We start from the raw sequence: 12812 nt of genomic DNA, 5'->3' as shown, positions 1-12812 counted from the left end.
TGCCACCTCGTGCAGTGCAGTGATTCTCAACCTGGGGTCCGCGGACCCCCAGGCAGCCGCACAGTGGCTCGACGAGTGGCAAAACCCCAAAAATCGATGTCTTGTAATTCTTTCTAAAATATTTATTTTATTTTTCTCTTTGTTCGAACAAAAGTATCTCAAAATTTTACGATCATCGGATGAAAAATGAATTTTTCACATGTCGTTGAAACAAGTGATGTCGATGATTTATATTCCATTCGTTTCCATAGAATTGTTCGCACCTTCAAACTTCAAATGGCGATATCTCAAAAGGTACTTGGCCGATTGGAGTAGTTTTAAGTTTTTTGGAAAGAAAAATGAATATACTATACTGTAGATATGAGTTTTTTGTACAGAAATGATTTACCTTTGTTCTGTATTACGAAAAAGCAATTGAAAAATTTAATGTCGTTTCAGTGATTTATCTTTTTCATTCCCAAAATTTTTGAGATGGTCTCCCATGGGTCTGTTATCATGAATCTGACTCCAAATTTAGTGAAGTTTCAAGATATATAGGCCTCATCTCGCGCATTTTTGCGCAGAAGTTGTTATATCTATGTTTTTGAAAATACCCATATGGAGACGCCCTGTATCTCATGAATCTTCTTACAAACTGGTTGCCTACTCGACATCATATTACTGAAAAATTAGCTATTTTTACTAGTTTTGGCAACCATTTCTGCTATCCGATGTAATTGGCTATTATTATTAACGTGTACATTAACCCTTTAACGACCAACAACTTCAAATTGGTTTACATAAAAGTAGTAATTGAAATTTCAAGTCTTGTTTCCTAACTAACTGACAATAACATATTGATAGCATACAAAATCAATGTGTATCCCTGGGGGTCCGCAGCAACCCAGGGTGATTTCTAATGTGGTTTTTGTTTGAGGCGAAACTGAGTCAGTTCCTAACCCCAACTGCTGTCAAAACGTATGAACTGACAGCGGTTGGGGTTAGAACCTGACTCAGTTTCAGGTTCAAGCGAAATCGCCATAAGGAATCCGTTGTACGAAAAAGGTTGAAAAACGCGGGTCCATAGATAAGTAGGCTACAAACAGAAAAAATCTGACAGCTCTATCATTTCTTTCAGTTGTCACTTCCAAAGCTAGATGAGAGTATCGAGCGCGTGCCGGGCTCATGCCGGTCGACAGCTTTACGTCGCCTTTCGTGCCTTGGGCCGAGAGATCGGAGCGACCCGCCATACGCCAGATAGTCAAAAACTATTTGGTTAACAAGAGAAAGCAAAAATCGATCGATCAGTCTGACCTTTCTTCTCAAATCAACCACTACATTTGGGATGTTAGCTTGCTGCATGCAATGCAACATGCATACCAACAGGGGAAGTCTACGACCACCCTGTTACACAATGCTGTCTACATAATTGAGAAAGCTTTTTCGCAAAAGCAATTAAGTTTAGGAGTTTTTCTTGACATTGAAGGAATGAAAATCTGTGAATAAAAATCTCAGCTCTACTGGCTGGATTCGAACCTAGCATCTTTAGCGATTCCGACGTTTAAGGATTGCCCTGCTACAGTACAGGCATGATTGGAGAAACTTTTCATGAGAAGTATTGTGAATATTGAAACCTCTTCGAAGACCAGTTCGAATGTATCAACGTAATTGGTTATCTTTTGCAGGCAATTTTCGTCATCCTCTTGCTCAAAAGTTTTAGATATATTTCTATTATTATAACCATATAATCTCCGGATTCTAATTGAATCACAAGATAACGCTTATTCAACCGATTTTGAAATGACTATGAAATTGAATAAAAAGAACATGGCGAAGACTTCATATGCTTTATTTTATTCCATAAATTTTTAAAACGAATCGTTCAATTAGTGAGTTTTGACGAACTTTTTCTTGTGATGCAATTTGATTCCGTGCAGCCTTTTTTTGGCACTATAGCAATGATTCCCCAATAATGATTCAAATCCGTGAAGATGGATTACGCGCGTCTCAATCACTACTGAATATAATAACTAATTGAAATGAGGTGAAATATTCTAAAAGCTATCAAATATTCATCAATCCAATATCTGTAACGTCATGAAGCCGTATATATGTTAGAATAATCGCCAAAGCAGATATAAGGTTTCATTCAAATGGAAAAAACATATTACGTTTTGTTTTCAACGACTAGATGTATTTCTATTCAGTCGTTGTCAGTGAATATTCCGTGGAACTCGATGAACGATTCGAAGAACAGCGAACTAGAAATAAACTGAACGCAGCGTGGCAGCAGCTTTGTAGGGCCAATAGAAAGCATAGCTCGAATATATCTTTGATTTTTCATCTTTTATGGTGCACCTAAATGAAGCGTCGTCGTTCAAACAAGTTCTTATTCTTCTCCATGTGTTGTTTTAAGAGATTTAAGCTCGGTAAAAACCAATTTTTTAGAAGTATTTTTTTTCCAATTAAGAAATAAAGTAATCACAAATTTATTTCAAATAAATGGATAACCCAACTGATAATCGTATTTACGTACTTGTAAATAAAGAATTACGAAAATATCTATACTTCCTAAAAAATCGTTATTTCATGGTAATCATGCAACATGCAGAAAAATATAAATTTTCATTCGAAAAGTTTCTTTTTTCACATGGTTTTACGAAACGCATGGTCATCGTGGAAAAAAGTTTACGGTAGACCACTTTCGAGACGAAAACGTTCCCGTAAATACAGTTTGCCGGATTCTGGCATTCCTGAACGTAGAGCGGTAGGCCGGTATTGGCCGTCCGGCGAAGATAATAACGAAGAAGAAGAAGGAAGCGTTGAAAAAGCTTTTCGATAACAAGGACGGAACGAGTTTTCGTGATGCTGGCCGAAGATATTGCTGCTCCCATACCTTGACTCACCGAACCCTCAAGATGGAGGACATAATCTGTCGGAAGAAGACTCGGTCCCTCCAGTACACGGACGAGCAGATAGCGATCGTAAAATCGCAGTTCCGGTGGATGAAGAACTACCGCGGGACGTCGTTCGTGCTGAACGACGAAAGTTACTTTCCACTCTCGAAGACCCACCTTACAGGAAATGACAGCTACTTTTCTAGCGACAAGTCGCCCACAACCCACCGCCAAAGCCAAATAAAAGTTTAAGAATAAATTTTAAAAAAAGGTAATTCTGTACAGCGCCATATCAGACAGAGGGATTTCAAAACCGTGGTTCAAGCCAAGCGGTCTGGCCATCAATCAACAAGTGTACCAGGAGGAGTGCCTTGAGAATTTTTTTTCTGCCGTTCTTAAAGGAGCATCATGCGGATGGGAAGTACGTCTTCTGATCGGACAAGGCGTCTTCCCATTACGCCAGGAAGACGCTGGAGTATCTTGAGCAGAAAAAGATACCGTACGTGCCGAACGAAAGGAACACGACCAACTTGCCCCTGTGCTGTCCCATTGAGGATTCGAAGTAGTTGACCACCAGGATCCGGAATCGTATCCGGAAGATGGACGTCAGTGCGGTCCAGCGCTCTTGTGAGAGCATCGCGACTAAGTTGCGTCGTACGGCTGTCCAGGGCTCCTTCTCCAACAGTCATTGTCGTTTTTTGAAGAATAAACATTATTTTTTTAATAAAAAATACTGAATTCGTTAATTTTTTTTATTTTTTAACTATATGCTTGTAAAAATCTCATTTTTGTTGAAAACCCGTTGGAACCACCCTGATAGTATTAATAGAAAATTATAATACCTGCTATGTATGCGTTCTGGATGACAATGCATTGCACACACATTACACATAAATTAGTTATGACTAACTACCTTGTTTCATGGGTTAGTTATATGATAACTTTTCACAATTTGGTTTCTAATATATTAATATCTCACACCCGAAGTGAATAATTAGTAGGCAATATGGTTAAAAACTAGGTGAGTATTTATGAGCACAGTTATATCTTGTAAATGGTTACTTCACTAATTACTTAAACTGGGAGAACGGCTCTGTTAAAAGTAATTGCCTGTTTATGTGAAAAATGTGAAATAGAAAATTAAATTGCTACGAACACTTACTCGCTAGAAGCAACACTGAAGTAATAAATCTGTTGTAGCCTTGTAGCTAATTATGTATATAAGCATTAAGTTGGTATTTTCTAAAAATATTTAGTTTGCGCATTATGTATCCCATCGTCACATTGCACTGGGATATAAGCATCAACCATACACAGGTACTGTCTAAAAATTACATAAGGTAGGGTGACCATATAAGGCGAGCAAAAACCAGGACAGTCAGAAGGGTACTACCTCCCCCGTTACCTCTCATTCGACCGTTCCTTCTCCACATGCTTTCGGCAGATTAAAAGTTCTGGAGTCTGGCAGGCAGAGATTCGGTAGTAAAAAAGTTCTGGGGATCTGGGTGGAAGAGCTCTGCCAGAAAGTCTTTTGTCGGAATTCGATAACCAAACACTTTTTCGGATTTACACACACGTAGTTCTTGCTATACCAGCATCAGCGAAAGTTTAAATACACATCATTTACGTAAAGCAGAAACATCAACGATCCCAAGTAGCTTCCCTGCGCTATACCTGGAAATCTCCAATGACAACCATTATCTCTCGATCTGAGAGCTAGGATCGAAACAGCTGAAAAACACACCGTTTGTTTCTAAATTTCTCCATTTTATCGATTGTTATGAGAAAACTAGTGAATAGGTTGGTGTAAATAAAATTAGTTTGAACGCGACATGCCATACTCTCTGTTATAATGGAAGCTAGACTCGGCAGGTTAGTCTCTGCTCTGCGTCCAGGCATGTTAATCGTCTATTAGGCTTTTTTATTTCATTAATAAATTAATAATTAACACGGCTCAATACATTAGCTTATCTGAGCCGTAGATCTTTTAATATTAACAATGTGTAAAAAAAATCAATCGAATTTTATTGTATATCGGATCTTATGTACACGAGTTGTTAAAAATCTTATTTCTTGTTAGAGATCCATTATCTGCATTGCCTATTGTTGCTTGGGGATCACTTAGTCCACTTTCTCTCGGTTCATCGTTTTCGTTCATGCTATCCTCGCTGTTGGTGTTGTATGAATTTTCATGACTACCTTGTTTGCGTTGTTTGTGGAACCTACGGATCACGATCGTGTATCCGTGTTTTTTGTCATTTATTTTATTATCAGTGGTATTGGCAAATGATTGGGAAATAGTAAGCGCATCACAATGATCCGACACGTTGTGCGTAGGTTCTGTTGTTCCAGCATTCGTTGGTGTCTGAACTGCAACTCCGGTTATTTATGATTTAGTGAATGTTAATGAGGGCTGTGTGTTGGGTTTGCTTGCAGTTGATATTATTTCGTTAGAGGTTTGTGTACTTGGATTCTCGTAGTATGTAGGGAACAGAACGTGGGTAGAAACGTTCGTTTGATTCACTGCACTGTTAACAAGAAGAGCGCCTGATTAGGTACTATTGTTGACATTGAAGTGATTCCATTCCATAGTCACCAGCTCGAGAGAGCGCTCAATGAAGTTATTCCACGATAGTTGTTGATGTTTCGCTATTTTGCCTTTTATGGAATGAATTTCCAGACAAAAGACGAAAAAACCACTAGCAAGAAAACCCAAGAAGAAACAGAATCACCAAAACGCCGATGTGTCTTCTAAGAGGAATCAAAGGGCTTTCTACGGGTCCCGGATTGAAAAACGATGTAAGCCGAAAAGAAGCTCTGGTAATCATCGTTTTATCGATATCGATAGCGGCTAGAGTTTAGTCCACAACTGGAATCGGTTCGTTTTGTTCGGATGTCAAATTTCCTTGCCAAAGAACTACAGTTCATTTACAATTTTACATGCTACGTACATACAAGCGCCTCTTTCTCTTTTCAATTACCAGGTACGAAAAGGATGTTGTAAAGAGAAATAACGAGGCACTCTTGAGATATTAAAAAGCCATCAGAAGGTACAATTGAGAGGCTCGAGTGTATTAAGTTCTGTTTGTCGTACTCCGAGGATGAGTATAAGTTGCAGTTATGGTTGCGATCGATCGTAACTGCTATCTGGAGCAGAGTGAATAAAGTGAAGACTCAATAACTAGAAACATATTAGGCTTAGAGGAAAAAAAACCAGATCAAGCGTTTTGCGCGACTTCCCAGGACACCAGGACAGTCAATGAAAAACCAGGACATGTCCTGGGAAACCAGGACGTATGGTCACCCTACATAAGAAGACAAATATTAAGCTTTTGGATATCCTTATCAATGATGATCAAAATCGCAAAATTAATAAGTGTACGCATTCTATGTTCAAACTATTCCATTAGTAGATTCCATTATGTATGGAGGAGATAAATTTCTAGCTTTTTGAAAATTTTGTTGGGAAGATATCGCCATTGTAGTACTCATATCATTCAACACGTTAGCCCAAGCGGAACGTTTCGTTTTACAGAACAACTAGAAGCACGTCGCTGAAATTGATAAAGCTGGAATTAAGATTCCCGTGTATATAGAAAAAGACTATGTAGATGTAAATCAACATGACCTATCACCACGTACCCCGCCTGATCTTACCGCGGAATACATGTCACAATACGGAGAAGTAGAATCCATTACACCTGATACGTGGAGAAATTTCTTCCCGGGTACCCCCAACGGTGTTCTTGTGGTGAGGATGCGGATCGACAGATCTATCCCCTCCCACTTGACCATAAAATTCAAAACCCACGAAGCTACTATTAACTACGTTATGCACCCATGAGGGGCAAACTCCTACGTGTAAGTATTGTAATCAGACAGCGCACTACGGACAACCTTGCGCGAAAGATGCAGAGGAGAATGCATCTCTACCGATTGTCAACGGTAAACAAACCCAAAAAAAAGTTTTCAATACCAATACCAATACCTCAACCACAAACGGTTGCCAAATTTGTGGCAGCTGTTCAGTCTATAATGACAACTGCAAAAGCAACATCCAGCACCCAAAAAAACACTGTAAGCAACATCGGTGAAGAAGATAATAACAATGTCGACGGATTTACAATAGTCACCCGTAAGTGCAAGAAGCAGGAGAGAACATCTGATCGCAAGCACCAAGACACTTTTAACGATGATGACCTTTATGTGAAGGACAGGAGAGAATTAAATGATCCCATGACGCAGTAGGCGAGCCGCGAAAGAAGGTCTCCGCTCGCAATAAAAAAATACATGCGAGATCCAACGTATTATCATTAATATTTGTATTATTTTTGTTTTCTACATATTGTAAACACATAATAAACGTCTCCGTTAAGGTGCCGCTATGAGTCGTGTCAAATAAACGAAATAAAACGAGTGAGTACGCTTCACTGGCACAAAATGTCCCGCCATTATTTAAACGGTTTCTATAATAATGAATTTTTATAATAATAAAGAAATAAAAATTACACATTTGTGCAATTAGTAAAGTTTGGCCGTTCTCATGTCGATCAGATCTTAATAACACAACGATAACAGGCTGTCACCAATAATTTTCGATGAAAATTGAGGAATTTTTGCTTGTAATTAGAAATCAATCATACAAAACCTGTTTTAATCCAGCTAGTGGTGCAATTGTGCCTTTCTCATTTGTCCAAACTATGATTTCATGGCTCATTATGTTCAATACAATGGTGGAAATGTATATTACATATTCACTACGATTTGCACATAGTACATACAATGGATCGACAGCCACGATTTCTAGATACTATGTGTCGGCACTGAAACATCGCTTGAAACCAGCGGCGAAGCAAGGAGATCCATTAAGAAATTTTAAACTAGTTATAATTTTAAAGTAGCAACCCCTTACTGCAAACTCCTACCTAAGCCTAGGCAAGCCAAAAAAAATAGGTTGACGATGAGAAAGGCAAAAATGTCACAAAGTCAAAAGTGAATTTTTGTAAAAAAAATTTTTTTCGGGTTCACATCAAATCTCACCGTTTCATGCATTTTAAAGTCATTTGGCATCCAAAACACAAATTCGATTTTGAATTTTTTCCTTACTCCCCTCTTTGAGAATTTTTCATTGCAGCTTATATGGGAATTCGCTGTGTGATCGCACTCTTCAACCCGTAACTCCGGAACCAGAAGTCCAATCAACAAAATTCAATAGCAGCTGATGAGGAGAATATGAAACGCTAAAAACTAATTTTAATATATTTCAAGTTTGATTATAAATAGTGTTTATTTGGGTGTTGAATTGAATGTTGTAATAACAATTTGTGTACGAGGACTATTTCTGGTGTTGTGAGTTTTAGTAGTGAAGAAAAGCAAAATTTATGCTGTAAAACATTTCTTACGAATACGACCACATTATTTCGAAACTCTCAACTTTGGATGTTTAGTATCATTGTAGAATAGACAAAACACAACGTCACACTTATCGATATTCATCGATACTCGAAGAGAAAGAACGAACTATTTTATAAGGACAAAAACATGTAATATTAGAAACAATAGACTAATAACGACATGAAAACCAGCTTTCCCTGAAGAACGTGCCAAACAGCATCGAAACGTCGTGCAAAAATTAAAATACGTTCAACTCATTAAAGGCTGAAAAAGCCGTTAAAAACAAATGAAAAGTTATAATAAACCGTCACAGTCGAACTCTAAGTAGAAATTTGAAGGATATTACAACGTACCTCTTCTAATAAAATAATTTTGGAGGTTATTCCTCCTAGAATTAGTCATAAAGAATTTACTCTTCAAACAAATTTAGTTCGAGATTTAATGTCTTCAGCAAAGTCTTCGAATATGCTATTTCGAACAACTTTGTTTAATGAATACCCGGCGTCGTTGGTCAGTCGATGTACGCAGCTCACCTGGGTTCGAGTCCCCACTCCAGTACATCAGGCTAAAAAAAATTCTAAGCTTTTAGCCGAAAGACCCTAAGGTTAAAGTATCTATAATTTTTTTTAAAGACATCCTATAACTAATTTCGAAGACTTGAATGCACCGTCTATTCAGAATATCGCAATATATTAGACTGTTTGTGAACGAAAACCTTTAAAACAAGTTATTCTGATAATACTACAATTGATACATCTCTTCTACAGCGTATAAACAATATAATTGAGGGGGTGGGCGTATCGTAGTGGGTAAATCAATTGCCTTGTACGCAGCGCAGCTGAGTTCAATGCCCGATCCCTCACATAGGGTTAGAAATTTTTCATAAGAGATTTTTCTAACCCGAAGAGGCGAATGACCTTAAAGTTAAAACTTCTATAATCGAAATAAAAAAAAACAATATATTTCATATTCTATTCAAGGTAGTCTTTGAAGATTACAATAAAGCATGTTATGAGAGAAAAACTGACTTTAAGAAAATTTCTTAACCCATTCATGCCCATGTGGACAACAAATTTAAAATTTAAATTTGACTATTACCTTTCATTTGATTATTGATAGTTTCAAGAACCAGCTCTAGAACTGAAGTTATTGCAATTAGTCTGATTGGATTCCGATGTAGCAGTGCTGCTAGGAACAGTTAACGTTGACGACGGAAAATGAATTTTTCATATATCTTCGTTATGTGCCAATATTATTGAAAATTGATAAAACTTATCAATTTAGACAGACTTTGGCTACATTTTCCACGCAATTGGACTATTGTAAATATTCTAGGAGAATTGTTTTGAGCATTGGAAGAGAAAAATTGAGCAGCTTCTAGCACTGTGAGGGAAGCACCTATCTTTATGAAAAAAGGCTTTTCGTGTTTCTTGACCCCACCGTTCTCAAGGAAAAATAGTTTTGAAACCCTGCATGCGCTAGAAAAAAGTTGGTCATGAAAGGGTTAAATATAGTTTTATATCTCGATATACTGCATTCATGTAGCTTAAATATTTTCCACAAAGTTGTTTAAAATGACATTATCAACAACTTTGCTGAAGACACCAAATCAGTTACTATTTTTGAAGAGTTACTTCTTCATAATTTCTTCCAAGAAATTTATTCAACAAAATTATTATATCAAAAGATGCGTTTTTAAGTTGTAGAGCTTCTTCGAGGTTGTTAACCCTCCAAAGTTGATGATTTCCAAATTATGCGATTTTGACCGTCAGAAAAGGTTTCGAACATTTATTCCACTTTAAAAGTGCAATTTATATTTGCATTATTTGACTTCATTGATATATTATAAAAGAAATTAAAAAAAGGCATCTGCTAGACTACATTTGTTTCTGAACTTCTGAGCCCCCCCCCCCCCCACCAAACCAAATTTCTGGCTACGTCACTGATGTTTATAAACAGAAATATATTTGTCTACTTATTTGGCACTTCCTTCGCAAGATATAGTATTAGGGTTGCCACCCCTCCGGGTTTGACCCGGTGACTCCGGTTTTCGGAAGCGATCTCCAGGCCTCCGGGTTTTACATCAATTTTTCCGGGTTTGGTGGGAAGAAGCACACTTTCAATTTTTGTGGAATTATTTTATTCTTTACAAAATATTTAACTATTAAGTTAACTATTACTCTGGTTCAGATTTATTTTGTACGACTAACTCTTCGTTTCAAGGTGGCGAGGATGAGTTCACCAAATATTTCTGATTTCTTTCACAAAGCAATGGAAATGAAAAATAAATCAAATTTACTCCAAATTAAGGAAAGTAATATTTCGATATATGCTACAATTGAAATGTCACTAAGTCGCTCAAAAAGGTGTAAAAAAGTTAAGTTATACTAACTTCACCGTTAGTGGTGCTGCACCAAGGTATGCCAGATTTGTTCCAATCCAACTGGCTAGAGCAACATCACACGAGTTCTTCCGGTGTTGTTGCTACTCCTGCAGCGACCCTTAACTGTTGGCTTGAAAGGTGAGTTTTACCCCTTTGTTGCGACCTCTGGTGATGAATAACCGAAACCACAACGTGCTTCCCATGCGATACCGCTGCTCTACCTCCTTTACTCGCCTTTTCCTGTTAGTTGTGGAGGAGAGAAATGCTCGTTCCACTTATCCTCAACAGCGAGAGTAGCTGGTGCTTTTATATTCTATACACTTAGTCGGGGAAGTGAAATACTACACCTGATTAAACCGACAAAATCGTTTTCAAACGTGAACAATTTACAGCTTTACTCTAACGTAGTAATAAAAAGCAATTAAACTGCTCAAAAATGCCGAGCAATCGCTTTGATCCAAATTTCTGTCTAGTTCCACCCAAAATCCCCCCCCCCCTTCGCTGGTCTGTGAAAATCTCCGGGTCAAAGCCTCTCCAGAGGTGGCAACCCTGGTTATTAGCAGGCGTTTATTTCCCATAAAAATATAATTTTTAGGATTGCTTTATCTTGCCCAAAATCTTGACCAACCGCTCATTTTTCTTTAAAAAATGGGGAAAAATCAAGAAAAAGTTCAATAAATTCGTAAATAACGTCAGAACCACTAGTCGCACAAAAACAAAATGTTAAAACGACCGAAAGTTCATTTCATTTTCTTTAATTCAACATAATAATATTTTATATCGATGCACTGCAACCGAAGATATTTGGATTTTACTTAGTGACTTTTTATTTTAAAGGCGAAATTCATTTTTTTTACTGTAACTCGAAAACTATTCTACTGTAATTTTTTTGGACCTCAGCTTCGGATTCAGCACACGATTTTACATTGAAATTATTACCAGCTTATTGAGTTCAGGAATGCTGTAAACTAGTATAATCATATGACACTTTTATTGCGAAACGCAATTTTTTCAGCTTGTTTTTGTATAGTTTGACAAAAACAAATTGAGAGAATACGAAAAATTGCACCTGTTTTGTCCAACGCAAAAATAACCTTTTAATAAAAATTTGAATATTGTGCTATCGTTAAAAAGCTTATCGCACAATTAATAATATAGAATGAAATTAGACTCCTAAACTATCGACTGTGAAACTTTACTTAGTTTCGATCCAAAAACGATTACGTTTACTGACGCTTTTTAACAAAGATCGGTATTTGTTGCACACGGGTTGCTCAATACTGTAGCTGCTATTTCAGCTACCGCCTATCTTGCTGTTGATAGGGATTTCAAGTATTTTGGTCGATTATAACGATTTTTGTTAACTCAGGTTATGGAAAACTTTTGAATATCTGGCAGTTTCTGCGACCTTCAGTTGCACAGGGGGTTTTTCAAAGTCTGTGGGGTGATTCAAAGTCTGTACTAACGGGTTATCGTACTCAATATAGAAGTACAAATTATATATTAACTGGATGTTAGATAATTTGTAAAATATTGTTAAAATTAACTTTTGTGTTCAACAATAGATTTATGATCAAGCATTTCATATATTTCTAGAAAATTTTTAAATTTTAGCTAAGTGAAAAAGTTCAATTTTCATAAGAAGTGAACATTCACTAACACAAATCTTTTTCTTTTATGTTTATAACACTATGGAAAACGGGTAACTTATTTTTGAAGCAGCACAACATAAAGGACACGGCCACAATCAACTCCCGACTTCACCGACACGATTTAGGTCTACTCTTAATTCCAGCCTTTGTCCAACCGTCAATGTGCGCATAAATTATTTAATTACACCACTTAAACCTAGACGTTCAATATGTGTCTTCTCATTAATCCTATACGGTTGGTATTTCTTCCGATCATCAACGAGAGCACACGTTTCATCACTCTTGCATATTAGATTCGACCCCGCTGAGACGTGTTATTGCACCGATCAGAACAGCGAAGATGAACCCAAAAACATCCACACCTAATGAAATTAATGCCGTTCGTTTTTGGCTCCTGCGAAAAGGTATCCAATTGCATATGCCGTCATCAATCGAAAATATTGTAACGAACAACTATGTCAACAGGACGTCATTTCACTTTCACTTTCTTCTGTAAAATAAACTATT

General features: G+C 37.2%; 1 protein-coding gene across 3 annotated transcripts in view; it reads right to left on the bottom strand.

The window, feature by feature from the left end:
* Positions 1-12812, bottom strand: part of LOC131682032 (guanylate cyclase 32E) — a 50691-nt gene that overhangs the window by 37765 nt on the left and 114 nt on the right. The window contains exon 1 of one of the 3 annotated variants that reach the window (XM_058963199.1): positions 12668-12792. The exons of the other annotated variants lie outside the window; for them this stretch is intronic. The gene's annotated coding sequence lies outside the window, so the exon portion shown is untranslated. Of the gene's footprint in view, positions 1-12667; positions 12793-12812 lie in introns of those variants that run through there. 3 annotated transcript variants of the gene reach the window in all.

The sequence above is a fragment of the Topomyia yanbarensis genome, chromosome 2, assembly GCF_030247195.1.
Source record: "Topomyia yanbarensis strain Yona2022 chromosome 2, ASM3024719v1, whole genome shotgun sequence".
In the NCBI taxonomy this organism is placed as follows: domain Eukaryota; kingdom Metazoa; phylum Arthropoda; class Insecta; order Diptera; family Culicidae; genus Topomyia; species Topomyia yanbarensis.
This window is presented reverse-complemented; position numbering and strand designations above follow the sequence as displayed.